This window comes from Mytilus californianus, unplaced genomic scaffold (assembly GCF_021869535.1).
Source record: "Mytilus californianus isolate M0D057914Y unplaced genomic scaffold, xbMytCali1.0.p SCAF_85, whole genome shotgun sequence".
Taxonomy (NCBI): domain Eukaryota; kingdom Metazoa; phylum Mollusca; class Bivalvia; order Mytilida; family Mytilidae; genus Mytilus; species Mytilus californianus.
This window is the reverse complement of record NW_026262740.1, coordinates 335315-351751: the sequence shown is the minus strand read 5'-3', so window position 1 is coordinate 351751 and position 16437 is coordinate 335315. Positions and strand designations below refer to the sequence as shown.

Genomic DNA, 16437 nt, shown 5'->3' with positions numbered 1-16437 from the left:
GATATCGGATATGTTCCTTATGTCGTAACTACAATCCCGTTCCCTTTTCACGAATGTGACCTACCGAAATAGACTATTTACCGGGTCTGTAATAACATGAGCAACACGACGGGTGCCACATGTGGAGCAGGATCTGCTTACCCTTCCGGAGCACTTGAGATAACCCCTAGATTTTGTTGGGGTGCGTGTTGTCTAGTTTTTTATGTTGTTTCTTGTTTACTATTATTTGTCTGTTTGTCTCTTTCTTTTTTAGCCTCACCCCAAGGGTGACTGGGGAATAGAAATATGGTCACCATTGGTCTTCCTCCGACCGGCGGTAAAACCCTCGCTAAAGTGGGGCGTCCGTTTGGCTGTGCGGGATGTACAAGTTCGCAGTCACGTCCGGTCAGAATGGGGACGTTAAATCCGATGCCTCGTGTAAAGAGAGTGCCACATTCTTTGCACGTTAAGAACCCTTGCAACAACTCTTTGAGGGGTCCGTAGGTGACCTGTTGCAAGGCTAAATTTCTGTCCTTATCCAATATACCCTCATTTTCCCGTGGCAGTCCAAATTTCCCCGACCTTTATCCCGGACGGCCTTTATTACAGGACCTACCTATTGTATTTATTGTTAATTTGTTCTCGTCCTGAACATGCATGAAATATTTGCCACTGGACGTTAAGCAACCAACAATCAATCAATCTTTTTTAGCCATGGCGTTGTCAGTTTATTTTCGATCATTATTTGATTAGATCTAAAATCAGTATATGGTATATCACAGTTAAATAATGGGTCATCCAGGTCATTTTTTGCTTCCTGCTTTACAACCAAGTGTCCATGGACATGTATCGGCGAGCGTTGACCAGTTACGTATGGCAGTAGCTCAGATACCACTGAAACATGAGAGGTTTTAGACAGTGGAGACTACTTACTAATGAAGAGCAGAGAAACCGAGCTTGCGCAAACACCTGAATCACTACCAAAGTCGCATACATCAACAAATTAAAAAAAAAAATTTTATAATAATATCTTTGTCCTCTTCCGTCATCATCTGTTTAAATCACAGTTTAGGTAAACAAAAATCAGTGAAGCGTTAGGTCATGTAGCACAGATAAAGATCAAGGGACAATTTTATCACCGGTCACACCTGAATCTGTAGAAAATAGTCGGAATTTTTCATTTCCGTCAAACCGGAATCCGGCATATCTATTGTTATGCCCGACTACGTACTGTAGCTTTAACGCATTTCGGTAAAGCATTTGAGCATAAAGACTAATTCGACAGAGACAACTTTAGCACTACAATCTTTGAAGTGGCTCAATGTTGCATTGTTCAGACAGCTCTCAATCTCATCTTTTTGAGAAGATTTCAACATGGTTAGATCTTTTCTAATATTTTCCAAAGCTTGGTCATTAGTTTTGTTATACATGTCAATGTCATTCTTGATTTTTTTCAGTTCAATGTTGTATGTTGCGATGGTAACACCTAACAAGGCTATTTCATTCTGGTTCTGAGATTCATTTTGGTTTTCATCAACATCCGTGTCCATGTCCTTCTTCTCTATTTCTGTCTTTATTGTGTTAATTTCACTTTGTAATTCTATTTGATTTCTTTCCAACTCTTTGTTTTTGTTTTTCAAGTTCACCACTTCCGTTCTTTTTTTTTCATTGTCGTTTATTAGCCCTGAAAGGGCGCTTCTGTTTTCCTCGAGAATTTCTTCTTTGAATTTGTCAAACTTCCGTTGAACTATCAGTTCTAAGTTTGAAAGTGATATACATTCTAAAAAAAAAAGAAAGAGGTGATGGATCAATATGAACTATCAGCTTACAAGAGTGTTTTTAATGTTTTGCTTTGTTTTTCCTGAGCATCGACTATCTGTTCGTAATGGGTGATTAATAACTTTGCAATCATACAATTACTTCGTAAATAGAAAACACGATCTTATCCAAAACCATAGAGTGATCATTTGCGTTTGCCGGATGCGTTTACTTGAATTATTTGCCTAACCCTGATAGCATCACTTAACCTCATCTCTAAACGTATTCTTATCTGCATTTTATAATTTACCTCACCCTCATTCCTCAGACTTTATAATTAGATTTTAGTTCGCATTTTACAGCTTTACCTTATTAGCACTATAACATTTTATTCAACCTTATCCCTATCATTCTCCTGAAACTTAGATATAACCTTCAACCAAACATAATCCCCATCATTACCCTTACAACCTTATATCCTTTGATATATCTTTATACTAACCCGTAATGTAAAACTTATACTTATTGTTTTCCTTAAACTTAACCTAATCTTTATCCATAGACAACAACTTATACTATTCATTAACCATACCCTTATCCTCGAACTACTTTAATATCAAATTCTATTTCGAACATGTCGTTATTAAACGTCAGTCTAAGCCCAATCTTTTTTGTGATCGTCAATGATCCACCTCAACCTCAAAAGAGGAATGGTCGGTGGCCTATAGATGTTAGAATTGAATCAATAATAATTGAACTGTAGTGAATCACCCGATATGTGCCTTTTTTAGAGACAAAATGAAATAACGACATAACATCACCCACATTTTTGATGGGTTTCGTGTTCCTCAATTTTTATGTTGTGTTTGGTGAACTATTTTTTGCTTGTCTTTTTCTTTTTTAGCCATGGCGTTGTCAGTTTATTTTCGACTTGTGAGTTTGAATGTCCCTTTGATATCTTTTGCTTCTCTTTTATGAGAACATAAGATTCGTTTTAGTCGTATAAAATTATATGTATCGTTCTCTCTTAGGATGATACAGTACGTCATTTTCCATTATAGGAAAGGAGGAGGAGGTATTCGATATTATGAATGCAATTATTTTTTACAAGACTATTGAAACTCAAAAACTTCAGGTTTAGGGTTGAGGTAAAAGCGAAGATTCAACTTTCTGTTCAATATACTTATAAAGGCAATAAATGTATCTCATGTCTCATTGATATGTTTTGACTTTAAAACTTCGATAGCTTACCACTTTCTGATTCATCATCAGAACTTTTGTAGTTTTCTGTTGATTGTGTTTCAGTTGGGTTTGCCATGACTCAATCTGAAAAAATTAGAAAAACGTTGGTTTGCCTTGTGATAACTCTTGTTTTGAAAACTCAAACTTTCAATTTACATTGCTTTTAGCCAGCAAGTTACCGCTGTTTTAAACCCTAACTTAAGCGACTAATTCGTCATTTAAAACTAAGACTTATCCTTAAACTCTGTATTCATTCTTAAATTTATCCTGGATCACATCTTGCAGTACAACGTATCCCCAGTCATACCATCACTCCTTCCTGTAACATTGCGATGACTCATCTTTACCAATGAAGTTTGTGTTGTTCAATCTCAGTTTTCTATGTAGGCTGTTATTTATTTTTCGGTCGTTCTTCATTTTGCTATTGTATGATATTATCAGTTCATTTTCGACTAATGAGCTTGACTAGCCAATATTTTCCAATTTTTTATTTACCCCAGGCTCTATTCCTAATTTCAGGATTGACAGTAAGCTCAATGTCCTCAGTAAAAAAGTAGAATATGAATATCGTTAAAGTATGTGTATTCAAAATGATACCCGAATGTTATGCTAAACGTTTGAACTTGATAATAATGTGAATTAAATAGTAAAACTAGAAAACCGGCAGGTAAATTGGCAGTCATAACTGCTTTTCAGTATAGGTTAAAGCTGACGTCATTAATAATCATTACCGTTTTTAACATTTCTTATCCACAATCTTATTGTTTACGTTGTCCTGATCCACACGCAATTGTTCTATGAAAAATGGTTTTTAATTAACTTATTTTTTCTTTCAATTTATTCTTGTTCCTTTACCCTAAACTTGACCTTATTTATATCATTACTCTAATCCTTGTCCTCAGATAAACTCTTGGTAACAATTTCATTTTGTTCATATCGTATCATATTCCTTACCTTCATCGTAACCTACTTCTCTACGTATGCTTAAGAAAATTTGTGCTTCTTGAAAATTGTTATCAATTGCAAACAAATGGCATCCTGGTTGACTTGAAATTATTTAGTTTTAAATTCTTTATATTTAGCCTTTTATGCCCCCCAAGGGTGACTGGGGTATAGAAGTATGGTCATCATTGGTCTTCCTCCGACCGGCAGTAAAACCCTTGCTAAAGTGGGGCGTCCTTTCGGCTGTGCGGGATGTACAAATTTGCAGCCACGTCCGGTCAGAATGGGGACGTTAAATCCGATGCCTCGTGTAAAGAGAGTGCCACGCTCTTTGCACGTTAAGAACCCTTGCAACAACTCTTTGAGGGGTCCGTATGTGACCTGTTACAAGGCTAAATTTCTGTCCCTATCCAATATACCCTCATTTCCCGTGGCAGTCTAAATTTCTCCGACCTTAATCCCGGAAGCCCCTATTAAAGAACCTACCTATTGTATTTATTGTTAACTTGTTCTCGTCCTGAATATGCATGAAATATTTGCCACTGGACGTTAAGCAACCAACAATCAATCAATCAATTTAGCCTTTTATGATTTACTGTTAATCTTTAAGTGGTTATCGGTTTTGCCATGGTTTTGTCAGTTTGTTTAGGACTTATGTGTTTCTGTCTCTTATCTTAACACCAGAAGATATACATATTTACCTTGTTCTTAGTCCATTCAAATTGTATGTGAAGAATATTTCTACTTAATTGTCGTCGTCAAAAACAAAATAAACAAAATCAAGACTGTGCAATTGGCAGTAAACTATTAAATCATCAAAGCCGACCTCACAAAAAATAGCTATGTATTCTTCTCCGTTTAACATAAAGTCCAGGACATCTAGGTTTTCATTTTGACAAAAAATGATAGCTTGTCTAAATTCGATATGAGATTCGAATCCAACGAATGCATAAGGATAGTTCAAATATTCCATTATTCAGAGCTCCATCATATCCACCTGATCAATTATACATTTTGTGGAAAAAAAAAGTTCTGTCTAACCCTTACCCTAACCCTTACCCTCAAATATTTCTACGTCAGCCATATCACAACCTTAATATACCCTTCTGTCTAAGTCTACACCCCGATTTTGTCTATAGACCTAACCCTAATCCTTTGGACTTATCCGATACTATATTATTATCTTACGTTTATCAACAATCATTCCTCAATCATATCTTTATTCTCAATTTTTTTTTATGCTTAACCTTACCCTCAGACATAATCTTATACTTAACATTATACCTATCATTACCCTTAACCTTATATCTTTCCTTATCTTCTCCTTTTAGACCTAACATTGTACTTAACCTTATCCTTAAACTAATTATTAAACTTATCCTTATCCTTAGGTGATTTATAATATTGGATTTTATTTCGTACATATCGTTTCTACACTGCAATCTTAACCCACTCAAACGTTTACACAATACAGAAATGCATTGCTTCCATGATAAATGAATATGTATTACAAGTAGAAAGCATCTAATTTTATATGACTTTTATTTAAAAATAATGCAAAGTTTTTGTAAATGCAATACAAGATATTATCCAAAAATGTGGAGTGATCATACATTTCTTACTATTTCAACCGTATACAATGACTTATATTCAACTTTGGACTTCTACTATATTATAATCTTAAGTTTATCAACACTCACTGCTTAATCTTTTCTTTATCCTCAAAAGTAATTTTATACTTCACCTTATCGTCAGACGAAATGTTATAATTATCAATCATTAACCTTAACCTTATAATCATCATAATTTTTGTCCTTAGACGTAATCTTATCCTTAACCTTGTCCTCAGACATAATCGTGTACTTAACCTTAACCATCTCATTACCCTTAACTTCATCTTCATCCTTAGACGTAACCTTATTCTTAACCTTATCCTGATCATCAGACTACTTTAATATTGGATTTTGTTATGTACATGATAACATGTCCAACTTGCAGATTTATAATAGATCTGGTTCTATTCTCTTTTCACTAAACCCATAAGGATACTGCTATTGATTTGTTTATGCATTCAAACCTTATTTATTCTACCTTCATGGACAATGCCTTTTTGATTTTAGTATAATGAAAAAATATTACTTACCAATCTCTCTTGAAGCTACAACCTCGGTACTACTCGGAAAATGACCTGAAAAAAGATAACTTTAATATTGGATTTGGTTTTGTACATGAGTACATGTTCAACTTGCAGATTTATAATAGATCTGGTGTTCTATTCTCTTTTCACTGAACAAATTAGGATACTTCTATTGATTTGTTTATTCATTTAAACCGTATTGCTTCTACCTTAATGGATAATGTCTTTTTAATTTTTCGTATAATGAGAAAACATTACTCACTGATCTCTCTTGAAGCTACAACCTTGGTACTACTCTGAAAATACTAGAATGACCTGAAAAAAGGAATGACAAAGTTATTGAAATCAAACCCTAACCCTAACTTTTTACATTATACTAAACCTTATACTTAACATTATCCCTACCCTTATACTTAGCTTTAACCTTATCTTTATCCTCAGATGACTTTAATATTGGATTTGGTTTTGTACATGATTACATATGAAATTGAGTATAAAAACTTGTAGTTTTATAATAAATCTGGTGTTCTATTCTCTTTTCACTGAACCCATAAAGATACTTCTATTGATTTGTTTATTCATTCAAACCTTATTTATTCTACCTTCATGGATAATGTCTTTTCAATTATCGTATAATGAAAAACGTTACTTACTAATCTCTCTTGAGGCTACAACCTTGGTACTACTCGCAAAATTCTGGAAATTACCTGAAAAAGGGAATAATAAGCGGTATTATATATCAAACAAAGTTTAAATACATTGAGGAGCATGTGTATATAAACAGTACACTAGCCAGTTTTGGACAAACGTACATTCAGGCACACGAAAAGTGTCAGGCAATTTGTTGAATAGTGTCATCAACAAATCAATAACATAACAACACATGGTTTGCTGTTTAAAATGTTTTAAAAAGGTGGAAATCAAAAGATAGGAGATAGAATAAAATCAGTCATTGTGTTTAAAACTTGCATAGAATCAAAATTGTTAATCATTGTTTTACGTTTGGAATCGTAAAAAATCACCTTGGGTTATGGTTAGGGTGAAGGTTAACATAATACTTAACCCTGAATTTAACCGTAGACGTATTTTTTTTTACTTAACCGTATCGTCATCTTTACCCTTATTTGCATTATTAACCTAATCCGTATTCTGTGACGACTTCTCATATTGTACTTATTTTGTACATATCGTTTCTACACCGTATGCTTAATCCAATAATATTTTACATCGTTTACACAATACAGAAATGCATTGCTTCCAAGAGAAATGGATTGTATTGCAAGTCAAAACCATTTTATTTTACTCGACTTAAATTTAGCAATAATGCACAGGTTTTGTAAAATGAATACAAGATCTTACCCAAAGGTGAGGAGTAATAAAACTCTTCTCTGAGTGTTCCTTGTCCGTTTGTCTGATCTACTATCTCAACATTACACAATGACTTATAATCTATAGACTTATTTGCTATTATATTCTAATCTTAAGTTTATCAACACCCACTGCATAATCCTATTGTTAATCTCAAAAGTAATTTTATTCTTAACCTAACCCTTACCTCGTTTCAACACTGCAATCTAAACCCAATCATGTTTAACCTTATACTTAACCTTATACTTATCATTACCCTTAACCTTATACGTAACCTAATTCTTAGATGTTACCTTGTACTTAACCTCATCCTTACCGTTAAACTTATCATTAACCTTGCTTCCCAACAAAATGAATATGTTTTGCAAGTAGAAAGCATCTTATTTTACACGACTATATTTTAAAATAATGCAATGGTTTTGTAAATGGAATATTAAAGAGTTATCATACTCGTCCTTGTGTATTTATGATTTGTTTGTCTGAAATACTATCTGAACCTCATACAATGACTACCCCAAGGGTGACTGGGGTATAGAAGTATGGTCACCATTGGTCTTCCTCCGACCGGCAGTAAAACCCGTGCTAAAGTGGGGCGTCCGTTTGGCTGTGCGGGATGTACAAATTTGCAGCCACGTCCGGTCAGAATGGGGACGTTAAATCCGATGCCTCGTGTAAAGAGAGTGCCATGCTCTTTGCACGTTAAGAACCCTTGCAACAACTCTTTGAGGGGTCCGTAGGTGACCTGTTGCAAGGCTAAATTTCTGTTCCTATCCAATATACCCTCATTTCCCGTGGCAGTCTAAATTTCTCCGACCTTAATCCCTTAATCTATTACAGATCCTACCTATTGTATTTATTGTGAACTTGTTCTCGTCCTGAATATGCATGAAATATTTGCCACTGGACGTTAAGCAACCAACAATCAATCAATCAATCATACAATGACTTATACTAATCTATAGACTTATCTGCTACTATATTAATATCTATAATCTAAAGGTTATCAACACTCACTCTTTACACATCTCTTAATCTTCAAAACTAATTTTATACTTATCCTTGTCCTCAGACTAACTTATACTTAACCTTATCCACATCCTCAGACGCAATCTTATACTTAACCTTATCCTTATCAATTCCCTTAACCTTTTACTTAACCTTATCCTTATCATTACCCTTAATCTTATACTTAACCTTATCATTACCCTTAACCTTATACGTAACCTTATCCTTAGACGTTACCTTGTACTTAACCTCATCCTTACCGTTAAACTTATCATTAACCTTAATCTTATCATCAGACGACTGTATTATTATATTTTACTTCGTACATATCGTTTCTACATAGTTATCTCAACCCAATCATTTTTGTCCTCGTTACACAATACAGATATGCGTTGCTTCCCAACAAAATGAATATGTTTTTGCAAGTAGAAAGCATCTTATTTTACACGACTATATTTTAAGATAATGCAAAGGTTTTGTAAATGGAATATTAAAGAGTTATCATACTCGTCCTTGTGTATTTATGATTTGTTTGTCTGAAATACTATCTGACCCTCATACAATGACTTATACTAATCTATAGACTTATCTGCTACTATATTAATATCTATAATCTTAAGTTTATCAACACTCACTCTTTACACCTCTCTTTATCTTCAAAACTAATTTTATACTTATCCTTGTCCTCAGACGTAACTTATACTTAACCTTATCCTTGTCAAACCCTTTAACCTTTTACTTAACCTAATCCTTATCATTACCCTTAACCTTATACTTAAACTTATCCTTATCATTACCCTCAACCTCATACTTAAATTTATCCTTATCAATACCCTTAATCTTATACTTAAACTTATCCTTATCATTACCCTTAACCTTATACTTAAACTTATCCTTATCATTACCCATAACCTTATACTTAAACTTATCCTTATCATTACTCTTAACCTTATACGTAACCTTATCCTAAGACGTTACCTTTACTTAACCTCATCTTTACCGTTAAACTTATCATTAACCTTAATCGACTGTATTATTGTATTTATCTTCGTACATATCGTTTCTACATAGTAGTCTCAACCCAATCATTTTTGTCCTCGTTACACAATACAGATATGCATTGCTTCCAAACAAAATGAATATGTTTTTGCAAATAGAAAGCATCTTATTTTACACGATTATATTTTAGGATAATGCAAAGGAATTGAAAATGGAATATTAAAGAGTTATCATACTCGTCCTTGTGTATTTATGATTTGTTTGTCTGAAATACTATCTTAACCTCATACAATGACTTATACTAATCTATAAACTTATCCGCTACTATATTAATATATATAATCTTAAGTTAATCAACACTCACTCTTTACACCTCTCTTTATCTTCAAAACTAATTTTATACTTATCCTTGTCCTCATCCTCAGACGCAACCTTATACTTAACCTTATCCTTGTCAATCCCTTTAACCTTTTACTTAACCTAATCCTTATCATTACCCTTAATCTTATACTTAACCTTATCCTTATTCTTATCATTACCCTCAACTTTATACCTAACCTTATCCTTATCATTACCTTTAACCTTATACTTAAACTTATCCTTATCATTACCCTCAACCTTATACTTAACCTTATCATTATCATTACCCTTAAACCTAACCTTATCCTTATCATTACCCTTAACCTTATCCTTATCATTACCCTCAACCTTATACTTAACCTTATCCTTATCATTACCCTCAACCTTATACCTAACCTTATCCTTATCATTACCCTCAACCTTATACTTAACCTTATCCTTATCATTACCCTCAACCTTATACCTAACCTTATCCTTATCATTACCCTCAACCTTATCCTTATCATTACCCTCAACCTTATACTTAACCTTATCCTTATCATTACCCTCAACCTTATACCTAACCTTAACCTTATCATTACCCTCAACCTTATACATAACCTTATCCTTACACGTTATCTTGTACTTAACATGATCCCTGTCGTTAAACTTATCATTAACCTTAACATTATCATTAGACCACTTTATTATTTGATTTTACTTCGTACATATTGTTTCTACACTTCAGTCTAATCCTGGTATATATGATGAGTTTATCTAAACCACTCATTTTTTTAAACGTTTAGTAGTCAGCACTTCGGAGTCGACATTAATATCAATTACTTGGTCATTCTTATAAATTTCTTGTTTACAAAAGTATGAATTTTCGAAATACTAAGGATTTTCTTATCCGAGGCATACATGACCTTAGCCGTATTTGGTCCTACTTTTTTAATTTTGGATTCTCAATGCTCTTAACTTTGTACTTGCTAGGTTTTATAACTATTTTGATCTGAGCGTCACTGATACACATTTGACGGTACCAGAAGTTCGTCATTTTTTTCTGTGACATCACCGACTACAATTTTTAATAATCTTTTAGAATAAGACATGCTACATGTACCAATCTGATATCAGGTGTTTTATCACTATTTGTACGATTTTACGCTTGTCCTACACTACAAACTGATTTTACTTGACAAAACTCGATATAATCTCGACAGTAATTAACTGTACTCGACTTTGGTCTCGACTTGACTTAATAAGTCTGATTCAGTACTTTTTAATCAAAATGATTGAAAATAATGTCTTTGCATTTAGAAATCCACATCATGTCGTAAATCTTCTTAAGAGAGCGTTCTGTAACTTTATTAATTTCGAGACTTTCTTGTAGAGTAATGCATTTGTGAAATACTTACGAATTAAAAAAAGAAAATTATTCAAACAAATGCAAATAATGTATCAATGATACTAACCCCAAGATAACCGCTATAATATCAAATTTGACGGTGTCAGAAGTTCGACCTCATGTTTCTTACGGTAATATCATCGAATACAACTTTTAGTAATAATTTAGAATAAATCTGCGCTCGGTTGATGATTACTATTTATACGATTTTAAGCTTGTTTCACAATACATGTAGGAACCGATGATCCTTAAAGAGAACGTGTGTTTGTTTGCTTGTAAGTTGTCATTGATAACGACGTTGTCTGTATTTTTCCCTCAATTGTTTTGCATTAACCGCTTTAGATCATTCTCTTCTTCTTTCTCTGAATAACTAAAAGATATCCAGGTAGATTGATGACATTTTCATATATCAATTTACAGGTCCTTGAAAATTTGACATAGTTGAATGCACTGATTGTTCAATAAGCATTGAATGGTTTATTGATGACCAAGACGAGTACTTATCGTATGAGCCTGATCATCGACCTCCAGATGCAGAAAACCTGCCTGTCAGGACATTCTCTTCTAAAGATGTAGTGGAAGGGGAACATGGACGACGCAAGTACACAATTCAAAATCTGCTACCTGAAACATATTATGAATTTAAACTGCGTTCTGTTTAGAAAGATGCCAAAAGCCATTATTCGCAGTCTAAAACCAAGCAGACACTGAAACTAGGTAGTGAAAGCTTTTATTTTTATTTCCAATTAATTGATCGTTTAACGTAACACAAATTTATATGTATTGACACGATACGGATTATTTTGTTTTTTTACCAGTCTCAAATTTAGATATGTCAGTCGTTCACCGTACACAATGGTACATGTATATCGGCTTGTAAATTAAGAGATTTTACATTGTACCGTTTAAGGTTTTAATTATTTGTGTTTTCTATGCTCTCAAACGTTTCATATTTTTTACCAACAGGTGTAGCATCGAAGAACAACGTTTTTCTTTTTTTAAATTTAAATCACACTACAATAACTGATTGATAACGGAATTAGTAATTGAAAATTCGCTGGAATACAGAAATAGCAATAGAGAATCATGAAATACCTGCAGCAAATGAAAACAAATGGCATTTGATTTTGCATTTTTTATTAAGCTTCATTCCCGGGGAGCGCTTTGGTATGTCGGTTCTAGAGAATGTTTTGGGGATATGTACAAATTGAAAGGAAAGGAAAGAGCACTCAACTAACAAAACTGACAGATATTAAAACTTTTATTAGCAATTGCTTTTATCCCAACAAATCTTCAGAAATAAACAACCTGAAAGAAGATATACAATCTAATCTTTTACTATTCTTCCGATGCTGGTGATGCATAACGAGACACACAAGTCAGATATTAAAGAATAGAATGCAGAAATAGAAACATTCTTTTTTTTAAAGAAATGTACTGTTTTTCTACCATCTGGAATAGGTTGATACACCGAATCACTTGCTGGATAACATAAAAATTGTATCGAGTCATAGAACAATTAACGTACACGTAAAATCGGTGAAACCCCTCAAATACACAGTTATAAATGGTCGTGTATGGAGACCAAGATGTAAACAAATTGGTCGATCTACTTACCCGTGCATCTTAAATTCAGACCCCAAGTCGACTAAATACCACAGACCATTTGTGAAGTTGTCTCCATTTGACCTAAAGATAATGGCTAATAAGAAACTTAAACTTGAAGGACTCCTAGTATTAAAAGTGATGTAAAATTTTACAATAACTAACCGTGTGGTCTTTTAAATATTTTTACTCAAAATGATTGCAAATAGTGTCTTGCTTTTCGAAATCCACCTTTATGTCGTAAATCTTGCTGAGAGAGCGTTCTGTAACTTTATTAATTTCGAGACGTTTATGTAGAGTAATGCATCTGTAAAGTTTCTACGAATTAAAAAAAGAAAATTATTCAAACAAGTGCAACTAATGTATCAATGTTACTAACCCCAAGATAACCGCTATAATATCAAAGTTGACGGTGTCAGAAGTTCGACCTCATGTTTCTTCCGGTAATATCACTGAATACAACTTTACGTAATATTTTAGAATAAACCTGATAAATTTACCAGTCTGCGCTCGGTTGATTATTTATCACTATTTATACGATTTTAAGCTTGTTTCACGATACATGTAGGAACCGATGATCCTCAAGGAGAATGTGTGTTTGTTTGATTGTAATGTGTCATTGAACATGACGTTGTCAGTTTTATTCGCTTAATTGTATGGCATTAACCGCCTTATATCAATTTCCTCTTTCTCTGAATAACTAAAAGATATCCAGGTAGATTGATGACATTTTCATTTATCCATTTACAGCTCCTAGAAAATTTGACATAGTTGAATGCACTGATTGTTCAATAACCATTGAATGGTTTATTGATGTCCAAGACGAGTGCCTATCGTATGAGCTTGGAGATCGACCTCCAGGTACAGAAAACCTGCCTGTCAGGACATTCTCTTCTAAGGATGTAGTGAAAGGGGAAAATGGACGACGCTTGTACACACTTCAAAATCTGCTACCTGAAACATATTATGAATTTAAACTTCGTTCTGTTTATAAAGATGCCAAAAGCCATTATTCGGAGTCTAAAACCAAGTAGACACTGATACAAGGTAGTGAAAGCTTTTATTTTTATTTCCAATAAATAGATCGTTTAACGTAACGCAGATCTATCTGTATTGACACTATCCGGATTATTTTGTTTTTTTACCAGTCTCAAATTTAGATATGTCAGTTGTTCACCGTACACAATGGTACATGTATATCGGCTTGTAAATTAAGAGATTTTACATTGTACCGTTTACGGTTTTAATTATTTGTGTTTTCTATGCTCTCAAACGTTTCATATTTTGTACCCACAGATGTAGCATCGAAGAACAACGTTTTTCTTTTTTTTAAATTTAAATCACACTACAATAACTGATTGATAACGGAATTAGTAATTGAAAATTCGCTGGAATACAGAAATAGCAATAGATTGATTGATTGTTGGTTGCTTAACGTCCAGTGGCAAATATTTCATGCATATTCAGGACGAGAACAAGTTCACAATAAATACAATAGGTAGGTTCTGTAATAGATTAAGGGATTAAGGTCGGAGAAATTTAGACTGCCACGGGAAATGAGGGTATATTGGATAGGGACAGAAATTTAGCCTTGCAACAGGTCACCTACGGACCCCTCAAAGAGTTGTTGCAAGGGTTCTTAACGTGCAAAGAGCGTGGCACTCTCTTTACACGAGGCATCGGATTTAACGTCCCCATTCTGACCGAACGTGGCTGCAAATTTGTACATCCCGCACAGCCAAACGGACGCCCCACTTTAGCACGGGTTTTACTGCCGGTCGGAGGAAGACCAATGGTGACCATACTTCTATTCCCCAGTCACCCTTGGGGAGGAAATAGCAATAGAGAATCATGAAATACCTGCAGCAAATGAAAACTAACGGCATTTGATGTTGCAATTTTTACTAAGCTTCATTCCCAGGGAGCGCTTTGGTATGTCGGTTCTAGAGAATGTTCTGGGGATATGTACAAATTGAAAGGAAAGGAAAGAGCACTCAACTAACAAAACTGACAGAGATTAAAACTTTTATTAGCAATTGCTTTTATCCCAACAAATCTTCAGAAATAAACAACCTGAAAGAAGATATACTATCTAATTTTTTACTATTCTTCCGATGCTGGTGATGCATAACGAGACACACAAGTCAGATATTAAAGAATAGAATGCAGAAATAGAAACATTGTCTTTTTAAAGAAATGTACTGTTTTTCTACCATTTGGAATAGGTTGATACACCGAATCACTTGCTGGATAATGTAAAAAAAAGTATTGAATCATAGAACAATTAACGTACACGTAAAATCGGTGAAACCGCTCAAATACACAGTTATTCATTGTCGTGTATGGAGACCAAGATGTAAACAAATGGGTCGATCTACTTACCCGTGCATCCTAAATTCAGACGCCAAGTCGACTAAATACCACAGACCAATTATGAAGTTGTCTTCATTTGACCTAAAGATAATGGTTAATAAGAAAATTAAACTTGAAGGACTCCTAATATTAAAAGTGATGTAAAATTTTACAATAACTAACCGTGTGGTCTTTTAAATATTTTTACTCAAAATGATTGCAAATAATGTCTTGCTTTTCGAAATCCACATCATGTCGTAAATCATTCTGAGAGAGCGTTCTGTAACTTTTTTAATTTCGAGACGTGCATGTAAAGTAGCTACGAATTGAAAAAAGAAAATTATTCAAACAAGTGCAACTAATGTATCAATGTTAGTAACCCCAAGATAACCGCTATAATATCAAAGTTGACGGTGTCAGAAGTTCGACCTCATGTTTCTTACGGTAATATCACCGAATACAACTTTTGGTAATATTTTAGAATAAACCTAATAAATTTACCAGTCTGCGCTCGGTTGATGATTTATCACTATTTATACGATTTTAAGCTTGTTTCACGATACATGTAGGAACCGATGATCCTCAAGGAATATGTGTTTGTTTGATTGTAATGTGTCATTGAACATGACGTTGTCTGTTTTGTTCCCTTAATTGTATGGTATTAACCGCCTTATATCAATTTCCTCTTTCTCTGAATTACTAAAAGATATCCAGGTAGATTGATGACATTTTCATTTATCCATTACAGCTCCTAGAAAATTTGACATAGTTGAATGCACTAATTGTTCCATTACCATTGAATGGTTTATAGATGTCCAAGACGAGTGCCTATCGTATGAGCTTGGCGATCGACCTCCAGGTACAGAAAACCTGCCTGTCAGGACATTCTCTTCTAAAGATGTAGTGGAAGGGGAAAATGGACGACGCTTGTACACACTTCAAAATCTGCTACCTGAAACATATTATGAATTTAAACTACGTTCTGTTTATAAAGATGCCAAAAGCCATTATTCGGAGTCTAAAACCAAGCAGACACTGATACAAGGTAGTAAAAGCTTTTATTTTTATTTTCAATTAATTGATCGTTTAACGTGACAAATTTATTTTTATTGACACCATTCGGATTATTTTGTTTTTTTACCAGTCTCAAATTTAGATATGTCAGTTGTTCACCGTACACAATGGTACATGTATATCGGCTTGTAAATTAAGAGATTTTACATTGTACCGTTTAAGGTTTTAATTTTTTGTGTTTTCTGTGCTGTCAAACGTTTCATATTTTGTACCCACAGATGAAGCATCG

At 33.8% G+C, this 16437-nt stretch overlaps 1 long non-coding RNA gene across 1 annotated transcript; it reads right to left on the bottom strand.

The window, feature by feature from the left end:
* Positions 1-1670: 1670 nt before the first annotated feature.
* On the bottom strand, positions 1671-6109 carry LOC127713898 (uncharacterized). Its single transcript, XR_007987524.1, has 3 exons — positions 6065-6109; positions 2989-3063; positions 1671-1759 (listed from the first exon to the last, which is right to left on the bottom strand). It is a non-coding gene; the product is annotated as an uncharacterized LOC127713898 (long non-coding RNA).
* Positions 6110-16437: the final 10328 nt, after the last annotated feature.